Source organism: Tachypleus tridentatus, chromosome 1, assembly GCF_004210375.1.
Source record: "Tachypleus tridentatus isolate NWPU-2018 chromosome 1, ASM421037v1, whole genome shotgun sequence".
In the NCBI taxonomy this organism is placed as follows: Eukaryota; Metazoa; Arthropoda; class Merostomata; order Xiphosura; family Limulidae; genus Tachypleus; species Tachypleus tridentatus.
Genome location: NC_134825.1, coordinates 24,858,672 through 24,885,410, shown reverse-complemented (window position 1 = coordinate 24,885,410; position 26,739 = coordinate 24,858,672). Strand labels below are relative to the sequence as shown.

At 31.6% G+C, this 26,739-nt stretch overlaps 1 pseudogene; it reads right to left on the bottom strand.

Annotated features, from left to right (window-relative positions):
* The window catches only part of LOC143232250 (uncharacterized), a 69,276-nt pseudogene extending 42,884 nt beyond the window's left edge, over positions 1 to 26,392 (bottom strand).
* Between the last annotated feature and the right edge of the window lie 347 nt (positions 26,393 to 26,739).

The following is a 26,739-nucleotide window of genomic DNA, read 5'->3' as shown; positions in this document are numbered from 1 at the left end:
ACCATCACAAACTTCTTCATTACTCTCTCTGTGTTCGACGCATCTTGGTAATACGTCCTTGTCGACACATTGTGGAAATACGACGTCATCATCCCCATCCCATTCACATGCATGAGGTCAGAACGCGAGTGAAGGATTGCAGGGAAACAAGTTCTCCAACTACTTGTGTGTGGCTGCGGAGAGAAAGAACAAAATAAGGAGTTTATATAGAGATCAGGTTAATGAGACATGCAGGACTGTGAAAGAACATCTGATTTCATATTCTAAAACAAGGGTTAAACCCAACATGTCATTCAGTTCACCACTTGTCACCGAGTTATAGTGGTTTCAAGGAATCCTTCTCTCGACAGTAATTGTGGAAAACGAAACATAAAACAAACGAACATTGCAGATCATATTTGAATTTCTTTTACTCACACAGTTATTACATAGTTACATTTTTCCTGTCTAACTGATAATGAATGCAATTCATCGAAAGCAGCATAATTAGAGAAAAATGGTAAAATGAATAATACATTAGGCTTTATATTCATTTTTTAGTAATTTAAACAGATATTCTATCTGAATTATTCACAAAAAAATATTAATAACTTCTGGCTATCCATTCATAAAATTTATGTCCCAATAAAGCGTAACTCTGTGAGTAAAAAAAAATTGGTAAAATTTCTGCACTCCATTTAAACAAAATAAAATCAAATATCCCGTAAACCCACATGTAATATCCTTTAATTGTTGTTGGTCTACATTCAGTCACCTGATGTACATTCTTTTCAGTAATAACGCAACCAGGCTATTTTCTACAACATCCTAACAGAAACGTTTATATTCCGGCTTTAGACCTGAAGACAAGGATTCCAGAATGTAGCCTTTACCCATTTAAAAGGACTAACACATACTTAAGTCCTTAAAACATTTTATCAACATAATTTTGATAAACTACATACATAAACAACATGAAAATACTGATGTAATACATGTGAATAACAATATATTTTACATTAGTTGTGGAAAACTGAATTCATGTTTATTTCAATCAATTCATTCTTTCGTCATTCACAACATACAACAGGGATTACAATCCATTCTTGTCACAGTTCCGACACTTCATTTATCGTCTCATTCTAAACATAACACATAGGTGCTAATACTCTTTGTTAGGCCCGCATTGGCGAGGTGGTTTAAGGCATTCGACTCGTAATCTGAGGGTCAAGGGTTTGAATCCTCGTCGCACCAAAAATGCTCGCCTTTTCAGCTGTGGTGGCGTTCTTATGTGACCATCAATCCCATTATTCGTAAAATAGTAGCCCAAGAGTTTGCGGTAGGTGGTGATGACTAACTACCTTCCATCTGGTCTTACACTGCTAAATTAGAAACAGCTAGCGCAGATAGCCATTGATTAGTTACGCGCGAAAATCAAAAATAGGAAACATACTTTTTGTCACAGCTTACTATGATTTATCACAATAAATGTTGATATTTTCATCTTCTATAATTACTGATATTTCATTTTTCTTGTGTTGTTTGTCATCAGTTTGGCCTCATTAGTGTAACATTATTTCCATCAGCTCTCAAATCTTATCACGAATTCATGATAATGTTTTGTTTTGATTTACTACATCATTTAGTGATACGTCCATATCTTTTGAGATATGGCATTCTTGGCTTAAGTGAGGAATGTAGTACTCCGAATAAGATGTTTTTTTTAAAATTCTTATTTGTGTTTATACAGGAATTTACATTATGGAGTGTTCGAGACATTAACTCAGAGTCAGAAGTGAGGAAACAATATTTCAGTTTAAAACTGTATAATTTTATGTTTATATCGTACTCACTTGGAGTGTGAATTACTTTCATTTCATCATTGATTGCTACTATTGTTAGGACTGGAGTGCAAATTGAATATTTTGAAAACATATTGAATGCATGTCCATTGTATAGGTCCACTAGTTTGGCCATATATGGAAAATTGTGTTCAATCTTTTACTTTTTATCTCAAGAAGAACATTGAATAAGCTCATGGGATGTTCATGAAAAGGAGTCTCCATTTTAAAAGATGAAATTTGATTTTTTAACTAAAAGCTAAACAGCAAGGTATTGGTCATAACTAGATGACAGCATGTTAAGTGACAGAGAATTTTATCAGAATAAAGAAAAAAAGGAAGAGACCTATAGAAGCTTTACAAAAAAGGAAACAAGGTGAATAACATTATTGCTGGACGAATCTATAATACAAAATACTAAACAATTAAATCATTTTTTATATAAAATAAACTTAAACATTTATGTCTTGATATGTGGAATAAGAAACTTGTGATATTTTTGTTGATATTTTGAGATGAACAAGGGAATTATAACCTTATTTGTTGATTTATCTGTCTAGTGTCCTTTTCTGTGCAGTTTAAACACTAAAAATGCCTACATTATTATATTGTGGAGATTGAATAACAGATAAAATTATGTGACCACATTCTCATAAATATGAACAGCAAAATTCATAGTTGTAAGGAAAACGCTGATTGATCTTTAACATTAAAGGATATTTTACAGGAGGATATCAGGATAATGGTGGTTTTGTTACATATCAGAATTATGAACACTGAATTTATTGCTTATGAATATGCATGAACTTTTAGGTTTTGTAACGAACAGACATTTGATCATTATGAGTAGTCTTAAATGTAAAAATTGACAGGAGAAGTATTTTTTATAACATTTGTGAAATCTGTTTGGCACTCTGATCTACACTTCCAATCTCCTATCTGTTACCATCAAGTGGAATGTTTCCTCTAATACAGTCATTTTTTTGCTGTTAGTTTGAGACCTATCAGGATTTTGTTTTATAGGTATATGATTGGTAAATAAATATATTTGTAATATTTATTTACTTTGGTTTTCATATTTTTACACTAGGTGTGATTTAACTTACATTTGGTGTGTCAAAGAAAAGTGCTTTATTATTACCATAACATTTATTGTTTTGATTATTTTAAATCAATGTGTGTTAAATAGACAATTAAACTAAAAATTACACAATTGTATACTTAATTCGTTTTTGTTTGGTTTCCGTTCTGTTGAAGAACATAAAGACATATACCCAAATATTAGGGGCAGGTAACTATCACATTGCATCAGCTAGTAAAATATATTGTTTGAATATACTCATTTTTAATGACCAATCATACAAGCCTCCTAGTGGAACAGGAGTATGTCTGTGGACTCATACAGCTAGAAACCGTGTTTCGATACCCGTGGTGAGGAAAGAGCTCAGATTGCCCATTCTATAGGTTTGTGCTTAATTGACAGACCATAAACCTTCTTAAAATTAAACAATAAATGAACTAACAACACATAGAAACTTATTTAAAAGTTTTGATGTCAATAATTAACCAATCATTGCCCGGCATGGCCAATTGTGTTAAGGATTGAGGGTTCGAATCCCGATCGCACCAAACATGCTCGCCCTTTAAGCCGTAAGGACGTTATAATATGACGGCCAATCCCACTATTCGTTGGTAACAGAGCAGCCCAAGAGTTCGAGGTGGGTGGTGATGACTAGCTGCATTCCCTCTAGTCTTACACTGCTAAATTAGGGACGGCTAGCGCAGATAGCCCTCGAGTAGCTTTGCACGAAAATTCAAAACAAACAAACAAACAAAATTCACCAATCATACAAATCAGAGCATGTTGAGAGATGGTAAATAAGTTTCCATGTGTTGTTAAGTCATTTATTGTTTAATTTTAAGATGTTTAAGGTCTGTGAAATGTTGTATATCTTCTCTTTTGACAGTTTAACATAAGGAATGTGGGCTGAGAGAAACGTGGGTCAAGTAAGTTCCAGTACTGGTAGAATTTCACTCTTTGTCAAAGTACGAGTCATTGCTGTGCCTTACTCACTAGGGAAATCAAACCACAGCACTTTGAGAGATGGTGAGTTACTGACATCGAAACAGTTGTCAGAGATTGGTAGGATTATTAAATGATAGATCTGTAGTCTCTTAGGTTTTATAATTATACGATAACATTTCAATATTTATTTTCACTTTGTCAGAGCTTTTGATTTTTCTTCAAGAGAAAACGTTTATAAACAAAAATATCTTGGAATTTCAGGTTTAACTTACTAAAACAATTACAAGAACTTATATACGAGTGATCACGTATGTTTTATGTGAACGACAAATTATTTTTATGTAAAAGATTGCAACAGTTTCTAAATATATTTCATCTCCACAACAACTATTTCATTTGATTTAGGCTTATTCTTCTACTTTCTTACAAATTACATTATGATCACCCCTGCGAATGGATTTACAACGCTAAAATCAGGTGTTCGATTCCCCTCAGCAGATAACCCGATGTGGCTTTGCAATAAGAAAACACACAAACATCACTACATCAGTATTGAAAGGGTTTATTTCCTTCCTTAAATACTGTACGTTCTGTAAACGATACTGTCTAGTTTATGTTTAGGATTATTCCAGATATATGTTAACAAAACACCAAATACACTGACCTTTTATTTAGGTATATATTTTTAACGTATCGATTTATTCGTACGCAATTTCGAGTTATCGGTTTTTAATAATCATAAAGCCGTTGGTAACCACAAACTATCATCATGTCTGATAAGGTTTAACTATTTATGATAATATAAGAACACGCGTCTTCAAGAAATCAGTTTTAATACTTCCCCTTGGTGGACTGAGCAGATTGCCTGATGTGGCTTTGTTATAAGAAAACACATCTAAACAATTTTACCACAAATACAAGATACCCTGTAACTCCCAGAGTTTTCAAAAGATGAATGATATTTTTTTTTCTTACCCAACTATTGTTTCATGTGTGAAGACTCGACGTTCTGTTGCTCCATAACGGTAATAAGTATCCGTCTCTTCAATGGCACATTCGATGCACCTCAAAGAGGAATACAACAGCGTCAAGACCTTGCTAGAAGCCTTGAAGTGTGATGTGTATGGCTGGGAGGTTATCGGATACTTCAAAATGGGGGCATTCCTGATGGGTCTTCAAGGAGGCTTTACCAAGTATCTCTGTTATCTTTACCTTTAGGACAGCATAGAAACCGCCGCGCACTACAACAGGAGGCATAATGTGAAGTTTGAGCCACTAGTGGACCTCCGGAAGGTGTTGTTCCCACCATTGTATATAAAACTGGGTTTTATTAAACAATTTTTCATAGCTCTTGATAAGAAGTCTGCAGCCTTCAAGTGCCTTCAAGACTTCTTCTCTAAACTGTCTGAGGCAAAGGTCAAAACTGGTGTTTTCGTTGGACCACAGATAAAGAAGACACTAGAGTGTATTCCTCAAGAAGCTCAGTAGCAAGGGAAAAATGTTTGGGGTAGCTTTGTCGCTGTAATATGGGGTTTCTTGGATAACCACAAGGCCGAAAATTACATGGAACTGTTTGAGGCTCTGGTGAAGAACTTCTGCAAAATGGATAGAAGGATGTCCTCTGAATGTTCATATCCTTGACGCTCATCTTGATAAATTCAAGGAGAACATGGGAGCATACTCCAAGGAGCAAGGCGAGCGTTTTCAACAAGATTACTGGACTACCACTTGAACGCCACTACCAAGGAGCGTATAACGAAATCATAAAAGTCACAAATCTCGTAAAACTACTAACTTCTAAACTTTTTGTATAACTTCAGTACAATTACATGGAAATCTTGATTCATCTGTTGTTTTGTTTACACACTGTGTAAATGAAAATGTGGAAATTTGTCCGTTTTTACATAGAAAATAAGTTAATTTCAAAATTTCATTATCCAAGCCACAAAAGCAACGTTTGAAGGAAATAATGGCCCGTTACTGTACTTTTACAACATAAGCAATTAAAAAACAGCACATACTATCCAGGAACAAAGTTTATGTTACATAGTGTAATCAGAGAACAATTAATTTTGGGTCAGGTCTTAAACATTATGACCTTGTGAGGCCTGCGTGTACTTCTTGTTGCTATCTTTTCTAAAATGAATTTCATTGGCGACTTTAAAACTTGATTCTGATTGGTTCTAATTACTGGACGGCTGGTCTCATAATCCTTACTTAATGGTATAAATAGACCCAATTATCGCCGTATCAAATAGTGACGAATTGTACAGAATAGTTGTGCTGAAAGTCATATAGAGAAGTCAGACTTCCCTGTATAAAGTTTAAAGTGTTAAATTTGTCTTATTGCAGACGTGATTGTTTTGTTTCGTTTTTCAGTGACCATAATTATTTTGTTAGTTTATTCAGTTGTTTATTGTTAGGTTCTGAGCACAATGTTCGGGCCAGTAACGATCGTCCTTTTCATAATACTGTTCACAATATGGATACTGTAAGTAGATTTTTCTGTATTTTAAAGACATTAGATACATTATTTCAACATGAAACATCTTTTCTGTGTAAGCTACTACTGGTAGCACTTGTTGTGAACATTTTCCTTTTTAATAAAATACGTAAAAGTAGGTTTGTTTTCAGTTTTGCCCAAATCTACACAAGGGATATCTGCGCTAGCCGTTTTTAATTTAGCAGTGTAAGACTAGAAGGAAGGCAGGTAGATATCACTACCAACCGATAATTCTTGGGCTACTCTTTTACCAACAAATAGTGGGATTGACCGTAACATTATAACGCCCACACGGCTGACAGGGCAAGCATGTTTGATGTGACGGGGATTCAAACGCGTGACCCTCCTATTACGAGTCGAACGTCTTAACCCACCTGGCCATGCCGGCATTAAAGTAGGTACACTTCATACACAGCTAGCTCTAGAACTCTATTGCCAGACAGTACTGATTTGTGTGTGGAATCTTTCTAAAGGTACAGCCATATCAACAGGTTGCTGTTGTTAATGAGATATTTGTGTGTGTTTTTTTTTGCGTGTGTTTTCTTACAGCAAAGCCAATTCGTGAAATTTGATGAGCTCACCGAGGGGAATCGAACCCCTGATTTTAGCGTTGTAAAGCCGAAGACATCCCGCTGTACTAGTGGGGGGTAATAAGATATTTCTAAAAACAAATTCCACCATTAATATTTTATTTAGCAGCTTATAATATATTATAAAATAAAGGGAAATTTAGCTTTCTCATGTTGTTTTATGTTAATTTCCACATCTATTACAAAATAGTAAATGTTTCTGATGGTTACATAAAATTACTTTTAATATGTATTACAGAAAGTCAAAATATCCTCTCGTGGATCGTCTGAAATTTCTTTCAATGTGTGATATAAAGAAGCAAACTAACGTGTAATACTCATATAAAACATATAATAATATTTGTGTCTGAGTTGCTACACAGAAAACAGGAGAAAAGTAAGTGTTATGCTGACCTACATATCCGTGTACAGCTACGACATTATTTTCGATACTAAAGCAAAACGACAAAGTTGATCATATAAAACTTAGTTTTCACTAACGACAACAGTTTTAATACATTTGGCAATTTCTCATGTTTATCTGTATTTGTCATTTCCACGTCCTTGCACGTGTACTTAGTTCAGAACTATTATACATAAATATTTGGGATTGAGGACATACTTATATTACAAAACCAATGTATTGAATTAAATTATTTTTGTAAAACAATAAGTTATATACAAACTGAACTAAAAGGAATAGGTACAGATTATAATATCAAATAAGGATGGTTTTATTTTGAAATAAACATTCAATAATATAGCGACGGTCCCTCACTACTAGACTGTTGAGGTAATAAAGGTATTCATCTCTCGAGATATTATTATAACAGACGTACATATATATTCTTCAGAAAACAAAAATGTTTAAAAGTTTTCATATCATATTCATATCATATCTTTGGTGTGAAAGTTGTTTCACCCCCTAAATTTTGAGTATTAGTTGTTAAGATAACCATCATTCTGTTTTCCTTGGTCCAGAGGGAGTTCAGAGATCGGCGTAACAAACTGTCATTATGAGGGTTCAAAGTTTGCACCCTCTTAGTAACATAAAAGTGGTTGAAGGATGTTGTTAACTTATAAATGCATACTTTGGTTGAAGGATGTTGTTAACTTATGAATGCATACTTTGGTTGAAGGATGTTGTTAACTTATGAATGTATACTTTGGTTGAAGGATGCTGTTAACTTCTAGATGTGTAATTTGGTTGAAGAAAGTTGTTAATTCTAACTTTTTTTTTCTAAAATTAGAAGAAGGAAAAAACATTTCAACAGTTTTGTAAAGCTAGGATTTCCAGGATCTAAACCTAATTTGTTGTTTGGTAACATGTGGGAAATATACTGAAGGGTATGATTTTATATTTTTTACTCAAAATATAATTCAATTGTTTAAACTGGTATTTTGATCTTTCACTTTGAAAATATTACAGTCTTGTAGTTCTCTTCGTCTCTGGACATGTGTATAATGATATTTGTTTAAATGTGTAGTGAAATAATCTATGCAAGTGGATTCTCAGCAAAAAATTCATAATTTGTTATTGTAACAACTGTAACATAAATGTTTTCTGATGTGTTTGTATAGTTTAAACGACTAAATCAAGCAAATGGACAATAAATTAACCGCAATAATAAAAGTAACCATTGATATTTTATATCTATACATGCAGGTACCCCTTTCTTCTCTTCAAAGTTGGATAGATCAAAATGGAAAGGTTTTTAAGTGAGTGATACATAATTATTATGTACTTATACGAAATAAGTTTGTATTTATATCTTATATACTTGTTTACGTCATCTAACCTCGAAGTAAAACAAAGTTTCTGAATATATACGAGATATCTTATCAATAGTTTGAAAAACTAAAATGTTGACTGAGTTTTAATAATTAGCATTAACGAAACTACCCCTAAATTGCTTAACACAGATTGTTTTCACTACCTATCTTCATAAAGTAGCAAAGTAAAAATGAGTTTCTTAACATAGAATTCAATCTCTATTCACACTTTTCAACGTTCTGTATAAAACTATTGTCAGTGAGTGTTTCATTAATTACTATTATAACTTAGAATATTTTCATTACACTATTTTCTCTGCCTTCTCAACGCTTGGTGAATTTAAAGAGGTCTTTTGAGTTTTATAAATTAATATAATTAAACTTTAGTAAGTTATGTTCAGGTCAGTATGTTATCATGTGTTTTCTTTAAGTTATCTCTGAGTTAAATTCCTTGAACAAAAATAAACCAATAAGAGTGGTGCCATTAACTAACCGTTTTATTCAAAATAATGAGTACATAAATTACTGTTAAATAAGCACCCAGCTAAACTATTCAGCTACTAATTTCGGTCATTGAAAGTTTAGGGAATCTCTGTACTAACTCTAGCCACTGTTGTGACATTTTTTATATAACACTATTTAGCCACATTAACTCAGTTTTTTGTTTTTTTTAAATAATTAGTTGTTTGACACTGATTTAAATTCCTTGTTAAACTAGTTAAGATTCTTAATAATACATAAAAGCAGCGTATTATATGCGGAACGTTTCACTTTGTTAATCTAGCATAATTAGGTATAGAAACTACAATCTGGAAATTAGCAACTTAGAAGCTAATGGGAAGTAACAGATATTTGATTGATTCGTAAAGCAACTCAAACTATGAATATAAAATTGCGACATTTAGCTGAGCTTACCCAAATATTATTGTAATAAATAGTCCCACAATATAGATAATCCAACTATACGCCATTGCTGTCAAAATATTTCAACTTGAAACAGGTTTTAATTATGTTTTGTATCAGTAATGACACTTAAAGTTTCCTTAATACTTAGCAGAAACCCGCTAAAACTGAATATTGAAATTCAAAGAGATGTCACTTATCATCTAGTTATCGGTTTTATTGTTTTCCTTTCTGATCAGTTTATTATTAAACCAAGTTACAGTTGTACATATCTGATATTAACAAATTGATACAGGACAGTTATTTGGCAAAGAAATAATGATATATTCTAATCAACTTTCGTATGTTGATTCTAACATGTATATGTGTTAATAGGATGCGGTGTAAGACAACACAGTTTCCCTAGTTTGATTTCAAGCAACTAGGCCTGAAATAAAGGTGTTATCTTATAAAAAACAAGCTATAGTTTTCATGTTGATTTCCGTATTCCAGCTACTTCTTTGGAATGAGACCAGTTTTAGTGGTGATGGATCTCGACCTGTTAAAAGAAATACAGATTAAGGATTTTATGGATTTTGCAGATCGACCAGTAAGGAATGTTTCTACCGATGTACCGAGGAAATTTATTTGAGTAACAGTTTCTATACATATTATTTCTTACAGGTCGTGTTGTTAAATATTCTACTATTTGTGATACTGACTATATGTGGTTATATGTAAAGAACCAAGAGTGTATTCAGTAGTGAAATAACTGTAAATTGTGTTTTTTTTCAAAGTGTTATTTTTGCATCGTGTTTTATCACTGTGTTTTTAGGGTCTTTTTGAGTTAGATCCACCAAAAAAACCCGGAGAACCTATAAACGACTTCCTAATTTTCCTGTGTTGAACTCGCTGGAAGAGAGTTAGAAGTGTAATAACCCCTTCCTTTATCACTATGAAACTTGAAACAGTAAGTATTAATTACTTTATTCAACTCGTGAATATTCACAGATGTCTTCTTTGGAACAACTATAAAATACAGTTCTTTTTTCAGAAGTTCGTCAGTCCTTAGTTCAAATGCATATTTACATCCAGATAAAAACTTGACAAACACCACCTGTAACAGTTTATTAAACACGTTTTAGCTATCATTCACAGTTCACAATTAAAACGTTCATTCACACAACATGCAATCGCGTTTCACCCTTTCATTAAATAAAAGGGTTGCTCAACATTATATTAACCCCATTCATGTTCCTTAAGGCTATTTATTGCTCCACAATATCTTCTCAATAGATCAATTGTAATTTTTAAGGATTATAATACTAAACTACTAGCTTTCATACCCTTGACGTATACAGTACAGATATTCCGTTGTGTGCCCTTCATATAATTAGAAGTCTACAATGGATATGGAATACGTTAATGCTGTTTCAGAGGAAGTCATATTGATCTAATTTCGTTATCCTGAGCATAATTTAAAATATATCAAGTAGTTTAACAAGCCACATAAACAACTTTGTTTATAATTCCAACAAAGAACAACTCTTTTGAGCAACAAAGGTTACAACCGTTATTCTACAAAAGAAACTTTTAATCAGTTGGTGACCTTACAATCATATGAAAAACGCGAATATTTCTATTTATTCTGTCGAAAAAACAAAGATTAGAAACAATATATTTGTGAAAAAAAGAAAGTATTAACGCAAATATAGAACGAAATATATTTTACTGAATATTTATTTGAATATTTTTGAGCGATTCATAAATCCGTCTTACAGTAAATTATATTACATATTTTAACCTTAATTTTTACTGATCTTACTAATAGAATATTCCAACACACACTTCGATATTTAACGAAAATGTATAATTTGATATGTAATGATTTGTTCTTCAACCAACAGATAAGAATAAGATGTACATTCACGTGTATTTATTTACAACATATATCCATATTGCGCAGTATTTTAAATTATTTTATTTATAAATATATCATTCTCTCTTCGTTCACCAGATGGCACAAACTATGGATGAAACTATAAATGACTTATTAAGAAATATTGAGGAATATTCTAGACAAGAAAATTATCTAGACGTATATAAGCTATTCCAGGCCATGACTATGGACGTTATGGTTAAATGTGCTTTAGGAATTGACGCACATATTCAGAAAAATCCGATGGAACACGAGTTAATCAATCATGACAAAGTAATTTTCGGTACTTTAATACAGTCGTTGCTTTTCCTCATTCACAGTAATAGTTTTGGTATTTTGGTGTGTATAATAGTTTTAATAAATTTGTAATAGTGGAGAAAGTGTGTGTATAAAATTGTTTAAATTTGTATTATTTGCTTAACAGTGTTAGGTTTGACACTTGAAACGTACTCTCTACCGAGGGAAGGAAGATGTCGTGAAAGATGACGAGTCCAAATGTTGTCATTGGAAAGAAGGATGTTTGTGACGGTCTTACAAGATACCATTACTCATACAATACATGTCTCATCATGTTGATAATTAGTTAATTAAAACACCCTGAAAGGATGCTTAATACTAATTCATTAAATGTTTAAAAATTAATTCGTCCCATACTTTCACATTTTTTTGTACGTTTGAAATTGACAAAGGGAAAGATACAGTAAGTGAATAATTTATTATTAATTATAAATAAAGAAGTTTAACACAATTAAATCTGGACGTTGATAGTTTATACAAATAATGTTGCTGTATAGTAATTAAATTCGTATAGAAATAATAGTGATTAGGGATATGTGAAAATCCGCCTTTTAAAATATGTACAAATTATTTTGGTACACATCAGTAAAACTGTTATTGTATAATAAACGTATTGTTGACAATGTAAAATATTGTATAAAGTCAAAGTATAATTTTAAGTATTGCATGATATTGCTCCTCTTTAGGGCATTTAAATTTCAGACATTTATTGCAAACGCGGAACAAAATGTTTCATATTACATTTTATTTTAATAAAGCACAAAGCTACTCGAGCATATCTGTGCTAGCCGTCTCTAATTTAGCAGTGTGAGACTAGAGGGAAAGCAGCTAGTCATCACCACTCACCGCCACCTCTTGGGCTACTCTTTCAGTAACGACTAGTGGGATTGATCGTCACATTATAACGCCCCCACGGCTGGGAAGGCAAGCATGTTTGGTGCGACGGGGATGGGAACCCGCGACACTCAGAGTACGAGTCGCACGCCTTAACACGCTTGGCCATGCCTAACCCGAACATATGACAAAATAATACTAATATATCTCTGTATTACTATACATATTACATAATAATACTGATCTGAGTGTAGTACTACATGTAAATCACACAATTATACTAATCAATGTGTATATTACGACATATATATGTCACAAAATAGTACTGATCTATCTTTGTGTCACTCCAAATATATATATATGAAAATATAATACTGATTTATCTGTTTATTACTACATATATAACATGATAATATTTATCTAACTGCGATAGGATATCATGCCTGAAAGATAAGAAGGAATTTAATAATAACAAAAGTCACAAGCTACTCTAGTTGTTCGCTATATAGATCGAACTGGAATTTGTTAAAACCTTTATTATAAATTTCGAGCAAAAATGACCTTAAAAACAGACTTCTTGAAACAGCACTCAAAACCTTCCTTTTCGATAGCTGAGACCATCCGAGCATTGACAACAAGCAAAAGAAAGAATTTCACGATTGTTAGACAAGATTAGAATTTGTCCTTTTTTGGTTTGTTTTTAATTTTGCGTAAAGCTGCACGAGGGCTATCTTCGCTAGCTGTCCATAATTTAGCACTGTAAGGCAGCTAGTCACCACCACCCACCGCCAACTCTTGGGGTACTCTTTTACGAACGAACAGTGGGATTGATTGTCACATTATAATGTCTCCACTAGTATGTTTTGTGTGACAGGGATTCGAATTCACGAACCTCATATTACGAGTAGAGTGCCTTATTCACCTGGCCATGCCGAACCATTTTCTGAAAACATCATTGTTATTGTCTTAAAAGTGAAAAGTTGAAATGAAAGCTGAGTTACACTGTTACAGATACGCAAAATGTAATATGTTGTTTTTAATGTCTGATTCTATATTTGACACTTTTTAAAACAGTCAATATAGCATAGCAAGAAGAAAATGTAGATTACCCACATAAAGTTTATATAAAATTTAAAAAGAACATACACTTTTTCAACAGTATCTTATTATATATACATGTATATACGTAGGTGTGTGTTTTGTTGGACGTGATAAATATATATTCTGTTATGGTTACCTTTTCTGTTTTCTCAAAAGGCATCAAATAGTACTTCTGAACTATTCTAGATATGGCCATCTTGGCTTCTAGCTGAGCGAATCCACCCCAATACAGTTTCTAGGTCCATGTCCAAATGGTTGCCAAGCAAGTGGATGGTGGTCATGATTATCAACAGAAAATCTGAAACATATTTATAGTTAAAATTTAAGGGTACTGTGTTGGTAAAGTTGTTAAAACAATAACACTTTTGTCGTATAAAGAATATATATATATATATATATAAAGTTACGTTCGCTCAATTTGAGAAACTATGGAATTTTTCTTCTATTTTGAGCAAAATATTCCAAAGCTTATTAAATACTGAATCGATTGTCTTACACAATTTTATAAATTATATTAAACATAACTGATATACGATGTCCCATTATAAGTTTCCTGTAATAATTGCGTAATTACTACATATTTTGATTTTTCTCTAACTTGAAATAATAAATAACATAACCTAACATATTAATAAGCAGGAATTTTGAATAAAATATTTTTACTTACTAGAAAACCATTAGAACTAGTAACGAGCATTTCGCAACTGTTTAAGTAGAGTTAGTTAACCATTTTTTAAAATGCTTTCAATACTTTAATTTTCCTTCGTATCGCTATAGATACAAGTTATGAAAGAATGAACGAAGTGTTTGTCAGCTGTTCAAACTAGTTTATGGCAGTGTCTCGACCTTTCGCCAGTTTACTGTTGTCATGGTTATATTTTTGGTTGAAAGACATATTTTAACCCTTTCGAACAAATGCTACTTAGAGAACAAAAACAGACAACATATAAAAATAAAAATATTGAATACTGAAGTGAAGAAAACTGGTATAATGGAATGTTTAGAACAGCAAATGGCTCCTAAGACAAAAACAACCTCATCCGTAAAATGGTCACGAAAGAGGACCTTCCAACCCAAATACTTTTTCTATAAACATAAGCATATATTTTGCTATTTTAATAAAGTAATAGATAGAAACAAAGAAAAGAAGTCGATCGAAGATCGCAAGCTTTATATAAAACTAAAATATTGTTCATCAGGCGAAATATCGAAGAAACAAGAACAGTGGTAATTATCTCCGGTAATAAACTTGTCAAGTGTCCTCATGTAAATGATGAGGTTGAATAATTAGCACTTACTATTCAAGTAATTTTACCCTATTAACGAGTGTGTGCGTGTGTGTTTTTTCTTAAAGCAAACCCACATTGGGCTATTTGCTGAGTCAATCGAAACCCTGATTTTAGCGTCGTAAATCCGTAGACTTACTGCTGTATCAGTGGTGGACTCCTATTAACGAGATTGTCATAGTTATAATCTTATACACCTAAAAGTGTGATTGCATACAACGCCATTTCTACACTCGAATCTTGGACCTTTCAATAAAAACGCCATTAGGCTGGCAATTAGATATCTCGCATTATTGGAAAGTCATTTTGTCTTTATTTTGCACTATTATACTGCGTTACCTATAACTTCAAGAAAAGAATATAGTGCGTTAATAGCTGCAAGGTCAGGCAAGGTGAAAAGAAACAAAGCAAACTCATATATATATATATATGTTGTAATTACCTTTCTGGATCAAACGTTTCATGGTCTGGCCATAGAGCTGGGTCGTGATGAAGGTGGTAAACAGGAACCTGTACAGCCGTTCGTTTCGTAATTCGAATGGATCCATATGTTATGTCTCTATTTGCCTCACGATTAACAAACCTATTATATAAAATAACGAATTATCATAGCACAACAGTAATTCCCAGACAAAAACCGAAATTCCAATGAGATTCTAACATGGTAACCGATACATTATTCGTTCTTTTATGTTATTATTTGCCGTATAATTCAGTCAAATTGACCACATTTTGATAAAACATGTTTAGAATATTATTCCTTATTCTCCTGCCAAGAATGATCCAAGTCCGTTGATAACAAACGACGTACGGACACATTTTCGTATTTTTTTGAGAGCTGAATATGATCAAAGCAGAATAACGTATATGAACTCTACTGAGTGACCTTCTAGTTCATTCTGTATTTGTATAAACCCTACATTTGACAACCTGTTACTTATAGTCGCATTGTCTACAACTACTTAGTCAAACTAACGAAGTTTATGACCCTCAGGAACCTCTCGTTGTTTACAGTTTCAATTAACCCAATAAAGGAAAATGAAAGCAGAAAACACCATGTTCTACATATTTTAATGTGTTCTGTATAATATAATGTAATAAATCGCTTAGAAATACCTACTATTTTTCTTTTGTTTTCCATATCGTTGGTATAAGACATTTTTGATTTTATAGTATTTCCCTCTTATTTGATGGCTACCAAAAATAATTTGATTCTTATGTTTACGTAAAAATATTCAAAACTTACAGGAAAACAGGTGGATAAACACGGAGACATTAGCTGAAAACCTGATCCAGATAACGGAGTTTATGGACAGACAAGTAGTCCAAGTTTCCTCCCTAATATATTATATTTCTGTGAACGTTATTTTATTAAACAAAATACACATCAATTTGATCATATCGTACGAAATGAATAATCTAAGTTTAATGTACCCTTCATAGAAAAATTATTAGATTTTCTAATAATAAAGATTATTAGATTTTTAAAGTTAATACTTTACTAGAGATTTCTAGATTATGTGAGTAAATTCATAAGTTTTGTGAAAGTATTTTCTGAACTCTGTTTGAGGTAAGCTCTGTTTACAACAGCTGAAACATTCGAAATGATATATTACTAACAAGCCAAAGTGGTGAACAATATTGTAATTTACGTAGTTTTCCAACGAACTCGTCTACCTCTTGTCTTAATTTTTCTTGGACTTTAGGGTGCTGCACCAGTAGATGTATGGTGTAACCAAGAGCAGAACTAGTTGTTTCATAGCTGAAAGAAAAATATATGTTTCTTGTCCTTAAGCACAATGGATAACCTGTGCTCGGCCCAGCATCAGTATCGAAACTCGATTGATTAAACTTACTGCAGAAACACATGGGGATGACTTTAATATGAAATGAGTTATACGTAAAAAAGAAACAGAAAAAAAATTGAAGTGTAAAGGAATATGAACTGCGTTATGCCCTAAAGTTAGAATTATAATAGTAATATATTAAGGATAATATTATTACTTCTAAGTGTTTGTAACACTGGAAGTAATTTTAAAATAATAGTAATGTATTAAGGGAAATATTATTACTTAAGTATTTCTAATAGTTGAAGTGATTTTAAAATAATAGTAATGTATTAAGGGTAGTATTATTACCTAAGTATTTGTAATAGATGAAGTGATTTTAAAATAATAGTAATGTATTAAGGGTAATATTATTACATCTAAGTATTTCTAACTGTTGAAGTAACTTAGTTAATGATAATATACATATTACAAGTTAATACAGTAGATTATTAGTAATGACGGAACTGTTAAACTAATCGCAATTAATATGCCATTACAACCAGCAATATATTGTAATTAATGATAAAATGACCATTAAAAGAACAACAGTTACCCTGCTACTAAAGCCAGCATAGCGTTGTACAACACTTCATTCTCAGATAGTCCACTCTTGGAAACTATAATGATACAAGAAATGTATAATAAGTATTCAAATGAATATAAGACTTTTATGAAATTATGTTATTAATAAATATTATTTTACTTATACCTGCAAATCAAAGTACATACAAAACGTAGGGGAGTTTGCTCTTGTCTTAACTTCAGTAATCATTAATTTTACTGGTCACAACATTACACGAAGAATTACGGTTAGAAGTTTTTAGGGTTTAATGGACATATTTGTTGTCTGTGATAATGTTTCAAGTTCCTCTTTATTAGTTGCTAAAACCTGGATCACAGCTACATGAAGAGGAAGATGATCGTGGTGCTATAACGGGTGATAAAAAACACCATTAAACTGGTCGATAACATGTGTACTTTCTTCAGGGTTTGATTTGCGTAATTTTTCTCCAACGGTTAGTTGACTCTCTGTAACCTTTGTAACGTTGACACTGATGTTCTGAGAGTCCATCATTAACTGGAGAAGATCATTCCGTCGTTTCTATATAAGAAGAATAAAAAACAATCCATTGTTACCGTTAGCAACACTCTAGTAGTTTATGTATTACATATATGAGAAACTATAGTATTTTCTTTTTATATCATAATCTATTTTCATAGCCTAAAGTTTTCCTTTGCCATCAACTTATGATTCGCCGATACTTAAAAAGTTTGTGGACAAAATGAAGTATTCTGAGGTTTGAGTTATTTATATTGAAATAAGTTTAAATAAGCATATCAGAAAATCTCATGAAAACAACAGTCGATATAAAGATATGGTGGAACGGGATGTATCAGAACCATGTGTGAAACTGAAGTGTTTTCATATTATGTTTTAATTCTTTGTTTACGTGTAAGGTATATTTATTCAAGCTAAGAACGATATATAAATGGTATTCCATATATATAAAACAATATCCTTGTTTCATTCAAAAAATAATTAGTACTGATTTAAATTAATTTCTCCAATACAAAAATCAATCCCATTTGAAGTAGTTAACGTAGTATATTCGTTTGTATGATTGTTAATAAAGTATACGGAAAACTACTCGAGTGATTCGCTGTAATGATATTTTACAAGAAAGGCAACAAGAAAACAAAGTTCACTGCCAATCAAAACACAGATTCGCTGACTGTTTCATTTGTTTTTGAATTTCGCGAAAAGCTACTCGAGATCTATTTGCTCTATCCGTCCCTAATTTAGCAGTGTAAGACTAGAGGGAAGGCAGCTAGTCATCACCACCCGCCGCCAACTCCTGGGCTACTCTTTTACCAACGAATAGTGGGATTAACCCTCACATAATAACTCCCCCACGGCTAAAAGGGCCTCAGATTACGAGTCGCAAGCCCTAATCCACCTGTCCATGTCGGGCCGATTGGCTCACGAATTATCACTTCTCCATTGTTCAGACGTGTATAATCGGTGAGAAGATTCGAACTAGAGATTACGAGTCAAATGTTTTAATCATTATGTCTTAGCAGAACAATAAATTCGTAAAAGGCTATATTAAACCTAGTTCTAAAGTTTTGTTAATATAAGCTTTAATATAAGGGTGGGCTAGTTGATGTTAAGGTATATTTTTACACATACCTCTGGATCAGCTGCTCGTGATTTCATAACTTGACGACAAACCTCCACAAGATTCAGAAATGGATTGGAACCTTTGTTCCAAAATTTATACTGAAGATATCTGATATTTCTCGTGAACCAACCAAAAGCTGGAAACGACACTAAAACACAACCATAAAATTGTATTAAAGATATACGACAAAACACATGTTGTTTGTGGTAAACTATGTAAAATAACATTTTATCTAATCAGTTTTATTTTTCAATTGCGTTTATAAAAATTAGATATAATTAGGACGTAAAATTATATAAAAATCATTAATGAACATTTGGAACGATAAATAGGTGGCACCTTTTTCGCTCATTTTGATGCTGTAAGGGCACATTATCTGCCTTTTTTCATGCATAATACTTTTTCTTATGAATCAAATGGCAACAATAGTAAAGCCAGCAATTCAGACTGAATAAAAGAGGGCGCTAGATGGGTGTAAAGGGAAGATATCAATTTAGATAACAGGATCATATTTCCAAACGTTGTCATCAGTCTGTAAGTGAATGGGAACTTGTGACTAGGTCGCCATTACAAGTGGTCATGCCGTCATAAGTTTTAATTAGAAGGCGTATTGTTAGGGGCACGGTGATAGGACAACAAAACAGGCAGCTGTTACTCTTATAATATATGTCTTATCATGCCGATAATTAATTAATTAAATCGTCTTAAAAAGAATGCTTTACAGTAATTCATTAAATCAATTATATTTACTTCGTCCTAAAAAGGTCACTTAACTCTCATTCGTTTATAATTAATTCAGGAAGTCAATTTTAATTAATTTGTCGTAAAAATTATCTTACCTTTAATTCATCAGGTAATTAAATTACGCGTCCTATAAGAACAGTAACTTACTCAAGTGCTTAATGATTTTCAATGATATTATAATATGTCAATAGCAATGTTTAATGTAACAATATCACAATTATATGCATTTTACCACTCACCCATTACATATGTCATTAGGGTTATATCGCCCTAAAAGATGCGATATCATACAATGTTTAAAACTTTAACTTTATTGTACATATTACATCGTCAAGGAAACGTTTATTATGGAATAACAATTTTATTGATTTACACTAAAGTATTTGGTTGTCCATAAACAAATGTCGTTTTTGAACTGCAAGTTAAGAACAGTATAAATCAGTGTTATAAAACATGATTTAATCAAAGTAAGCACCATTTGCTTTAACACACTTTCGCCAACGTGTAACGATGCTGTTTATGCCCCTGCTGTATAAGTCAGAGTTTCCTAAAGTAAAAAAAAAAAAAAGACCTTTTTTTCTCTTCAAACTTAACATGGGAGCGAATAACGGAAGTATATGGGAGACTATATTTGGTAGATAATACGTGAAAGTGATTTACATCACAGTAACAAATCTGGAGAAACTGTATCTGTCCATTTCTTAAATAACCGTTTGTCAACTTCAAACATACAAAAAATATGTGAAAGTATGGAATACTTATCTAGACGGTTCATAGAGTCTTTAAGACAATGTTCTGTAAGACAACGTTTTATAAATCATACATAACTAATAACTGTCCAACAGTTAAATATAATAAATGAATGACTTACTAATAACTACACCTACACCACCAGACGTTATATCATGAAATAGACAATATACAAATTTCTAGCTGTTGTTTTTTGTTATAAGTTAAGTCTGTCATGGACAGTGGAAGGGACACTCGAATCGTAATCTAAGGGTCTCGGGTTCAAATCCCCATCAAACCAAATATGCTCGTCCTTTCAGCCGTGGGGGGCGTTTAATGTAACGGTCAATTCTACTATTCGGTGGTAAAACGAAGTAAACAAAGTTTTTGCTAACATAAATTATACAGTTCAGTGTTTATCATATGTGTATATATATATACACACAAAACATCACTTACTATAAACACTATATAATATTAATAAGAATCCCTAAATAATATTTAGTTTTACAGATCACTAAATGTATTCACTCAGTTCATTAACAATTATCAATACACGATATATTTGGCAATGAGTTCTTCATATGTATACCATATAAAAACATCACTTACTATAAACACTATATAATATTAATAAAAGTCTCTCAATAATATTTAGTTTTACAGATCACTAAATATATTTAATCAGTCCATTAACAATTATCAATACAAGATATATTTGGCAATGAGTTCTCCATATGTATACCATACTTTAATTGGTTCTATTAAAATTTAAGAGTCACCAAACATAGATTTTGCGTAACATTTACATAATTATTTTGTTATTTAGCATAGATCATGATATAATGTAGTGGAAAATTGTCAGCATGTTTCATTCAACTTAGAATAAAACTAAACTTAAACGTATGAATTTTATAATATATTTATAAAAATGTTTAATTAAATAAAAGTCAATTATAGTACACTGTCGTTATTTGTGTACTTAATATATTTAAAATATACGATGCACTTTACAAAACTATAAATATGTAGTGATACATGTCAGTTCAGAACAATTTTTGTATGTTATTAAACTGTACGTTTATCAAATTTGCTTATCAATGATGAAATATTTTCGCTATCTGCCTATAAAGTTATAAAAACGCTGTGTATTCTTAATACAGGTTAGTGTAAAATTATTGCACATTATGCGCAACATACAGCAAATTGTCAGACTGTAACAGTTGGCTTATAACAATTTTTCTAAATGAAAGGTCGATTCTATTCAAATAAGTGAGATTTTATTATTATTTTTCATTGTATAATGTTTAGAAATATTATTGCTACATATCAGATAAAAATTTATATCATTGAGAAAATCTAGTTTTGATCTACCTAACAGCAGGGATAAGTTTATTTTATGACACTTTTTAAATCAAAGACAGGACAAAGGTTTTCTTTACGTCATCACTTATTACACTGATAGACAAAGTCATAAGAATTACACACAGCGTTATTTGTTTGTTTGTTTATAGTTAAACACAAAGCAAGAGAATGGGTATCTGTGCTCTGCCCACCACGATTATTGAAAACCTGCACGCAGACTTAATGATGTGCATACAGAATATACTAATTACCTAAAATATCTCAGGGAACACCAGCCACCCTGTTAATTATACAAAAACATACTCTTTCACCTTTATGTTATTTTCCAAGTAATTCATTTTTCCTACATCTAAGCTCCCCTCTAGTACAGCGATATGTCTACGGATTTAAAACGCTAAAATCAGGGGTTCAATTGCCTCTCGGTAAGCTCAACAGATAGCCCAATGTGGCTTTGCTGTAAGAAAATACAAACATTCCTACATCTAAAAGTAATAACGGAATGACTTACTGGTAATTCATATATTTTCTATTAGAGTACCTGAAACACTAAAAAATAACTCACAATTGCGATTCGAACATGTGTTAAAGATGATCATATGGTAACTCATGTTATGAGCAAATGATAATAACATCAATCATTATCGAAATGATTAGGAAGAATATACTGTCACAATATAGGAGATTCTCGTATATTATTCTTTCAACAATTAGTTCGCTAATACTAAAAATAGGAAAACTTACAACTTTTTTATCGATTATTCATTTTAAATCATAACATATAAATAAATAACATAAAAACATTCAGCCATAATTCTATGTTATTGAAACCCATTAAATAAGAATGCTTGAAAAATAACATTTCAGTCACACTTTGACACTTCTCTGTTCATCTGGGGGTGTCACGAGATCATTGACACAACAGTTGAATGTAAGATTACCCCTTGTGTCTAATAACTGCTGTACATACTTGTTCTATCACATTATTAATCAACCAAAAAATCTCCATAATACCAAAAACGTCAGTTGTCAATTACCGTTTAAAAAAACTTTAGTTGTCCTTAACATTGTGAAAAAAACTTTAGTTGTGAATTACCATTGTAATTATTCTTCGACTATTTGAAAACAGTTTTATCTCGTAACATGGATTATCTTTCATTGACATCTTATCAAATGTATAAAAATCACCAAAGTTTTGTAATTTCCTTACATGAAACACTTTTCTCATCATGTAAAAAATATGAAAATTATTTGTGAAACGTTGGTAAAAGTGTTATTGTATAATAAACGTTTTATTGACGATTTACAATGTTGTATGAAGTCATTTTTTTAATATTCTATGTTATTTTCACCTTCTTAGATCGGTTAAATGAACAGATATGTATAGTGCGTAGGGTGAAATATATATATTAACCACAATGTTTCACTGAATATAGTTTTGACATCTTAGTATATCACTGAAAAATTTTAACCTGACTGAGAAAGATATAGTTCCTTTAGGACATGAAAATTAATTAACTCATGAATTAGCTAAGCGTTCTTTTTCTATGATGAATTAATTGCAATTATTTAATTAATGAAGAACTTATAAATGAATTAGTGTTAAGCATCCTTTTTAGGACGAATTAATATTTAACCATTTAATGAATTAGTATAAGGAATCCTTTCAGGATGCTTTAATTAACTAATTATCAACATGATGAGACATGTATTGTATGAGTAATGGTCGCTTGTAAGACTGTCACAAACATCCTTCTATCTAATGACAACATTTGGACTCACCATCTTTGACGACATCTTCCTTCCCTCGGTAGAGAGTACGTTTGAAGTGTCAGACCTAACACTGTTAAGCAAATGTTGCAAATTTAAACAATTTCATACACACTTTCTCCACTGTAACAAATTTATTAAAAGTATTGTACACACCAAAATACCAAAATTCTTAGTGTGAATGAGTAAAAGCAACGACTGCATTGAAGTATCGAAAATTACTTTGGCATGATGGATTAACTCGTGTTCCATTGGATTTTTCTGAACATGTGCATCAATTCCTAAAGCAAATTTAACCATAACGTCCATAGTCATGGCCTGGAATAGCTTATATACGTCTAGGTAATTTTCTTGTCTAGAATATTCCTCAGTATTTCTTAATAAGTCATTTATAGTTTCATCCATAGTTTGTGCCATCTAGTGAAGGAAAAGAGAAAGTTATATTTATAAATAAAATAATTAAAAATACTACGCAATATGGTTACATGTTGTTAATAAATACACGTGAATGTTCGTCTTATTCTTATCTGTGGGTTGAAGAATAAAACATTACATATCAAATTATACATTTTTGTTAAATATCAAAGTGAGTGTTGGAATATTCTATAAGCAATATCAGTAAAAATTAAGTGAAAAATGTGTAATATTATTTACTGTAAGACGGATTTGTGAATCGCTCAAAAATATTCAAATAAATATTTAGTAAAATATATTTCGTTCTACATTTGCCTGAATACTTTCTTTTTTTTACAATAATATTGTTTCTAATCTTCGTTTTGTCGACAGAATAAATAAAAACATTCGCGTTTTTCATATGATTGTCATGTCATGAACTGATTAAAAGTTTCTTTTGTAGAATAACGGTTGTAACCTTTGTTGCTCAAAAAAGTTGTTCTTTGTTGGAATTATAATGAAAGTTGTTTATGTGGCTTGTTAAACTACTTGATATATTTTAAAGTAATTAACGAAATTAGGACAATACGACTTCCTCTGAAACAGCATTAACTTATTCCAAATCCATTTATAGTTTTTAGTTATATAGAAGGGCACACAACGGAATATCTGTACTGTATACGCCAAGGGTATGAAAACTTGTAGTTTAGTATTATAATTTTTGAAACTCACAATTGAGCCAATAAGAGGATATTGTGGATTAAAGAATTGCCTTAAGGAACATGATAGGGGTTAATATTATGATATGCATCCCTTTTATAAAATAAAAGGGTGAAACACGATTGCACATTGTGTGAATGAGCTTTCTAATTGTGAACTGTGAAGGATAGTTAACACGTGTTTAATAAGCTGTTACAGGTGTTGGTTGTTAACTCATTATCTGGGTGTAAATATGCTTTTGAGCTTAGGACACACGAACTTATAAAAAAAAAAACTGCATTTTATAGTTGTTCTAAAGAAGACATCTGTGAATATTCACGAGTTGAATAAAGTAATTAATATTTACTGTTTTAAGTTTCAGGGTAGGAAAGGAAGGGGTTATTACACTTCTAAATCTCTGCCAGCGAGATCCACGCAGGAAAACTAGGAAGTCGTTAATAGGTTCTCCGGGTTTCTTTGGTGGATCTAATTCAAAAAGACCCTAAAAACACAGTGATAAAACACGATGCAAAAGTAACACCTTGAAGAAAACCACAATATTCAGTTATTTCACTACTGTATACACTGCTTGTTGTTTACATATACCACATACAACCAGTATCACTAATACTCGAATATTTAACAACACGAGCTGTAAGAAATAATATGTATACAAACTGTTACTCAAATAAATTTCCTCATCAGTTCTTAATATAATTGATCACAATTTGGTAAGAGATTTCACAGAAAAAAACGATATAAATTACATTTTGTAATAAATTTGGCGTTGTTTTAAACTTGGTTTGTCAAAACGTCTTATGTTATAGTAATATTTAATGAAACAATGTCAGATTTCGATTGAAACAGAAACTTTGTGTAAAAGTTTCCAAACATAATATAACATTAATTAGATTTACATTTTAATAAACATTTAACGAAAGGCACATCGGTAGAAACATTCCTTACTGGTCGATCTACAAAATCCATAAAATCCTTAATCTGTATTTCTTTTAACAGGTCGAGATCCATCACCACTAATACTGGTCTCATTCCAAAGAAGTAGCTGGAATACGAAAATCAACAGGAAAACTATAGCTTGTTCTTTATAAGATAACATCTTTGTTTCAGGCATAGTTGCTTCAAGTGAAACTAGGGAAACTGTGTTGTCTTATACCGTATCCTATTCACACATATATATGTTAGAATTAACATGTGAAAGCTAATGAGAATATATCAATATTTCTTTTCAAATAACTGTCCTGTATCAATTTGTTAATATCAGATATGTACAACTGTAACTTTGTTTAATAATAAGCTGATCAGAAAGGAAAACAATATAACCGATAATTAGTTTACCTTTTCTTTTACCTACAGATGGAGCTAAAATATCATCTCTTTGAATTTCAATATTCAGTGTTAGCTGGTTTGCTACTTAGTATTAAAGAATAATTTTAAGTGTCATTACTGATAAAAAACATAATTAAAACCTGTTTCAAGTTGAAATATTTTGACAGCAATGGCGTATAGTTGGATACTCTATATTGTGGGACTATTTATTACAATACTAGTTGGGTAAACTCAGCAAAGTGTCGCAATTTTATATTCATAGTTTGAGTTGCTTTACGAATCAATCAAATGTCTGTTACTTCCCATTGGCTTCTAAGTTGCTAATTTCCAGATTTTAGTTTCTATACCTAATGATGCTAGATTAACAAAATGAAACGTTCCGCATATAACACGCTGCTTTTAAGTACTATTAAGAATCTTAACTAGTTTAACAACGAATTTAATTAATTTATTCCAGTGTCAAACAACTGATTATTTAAAAAGAAACAGAGTTACTGTGGTTAAAACAGCGTAATATAAAAAAAATGTCACGTCAGTGGCTGGGGTTAGTACAGAGATTCACTAAACTTTCAATGACCGAAATTAGAAGCTGAATAGTTTAGCTGGGTGCTTATTTAACAATAATATATGTACTCATTATTTTGAATAAAACG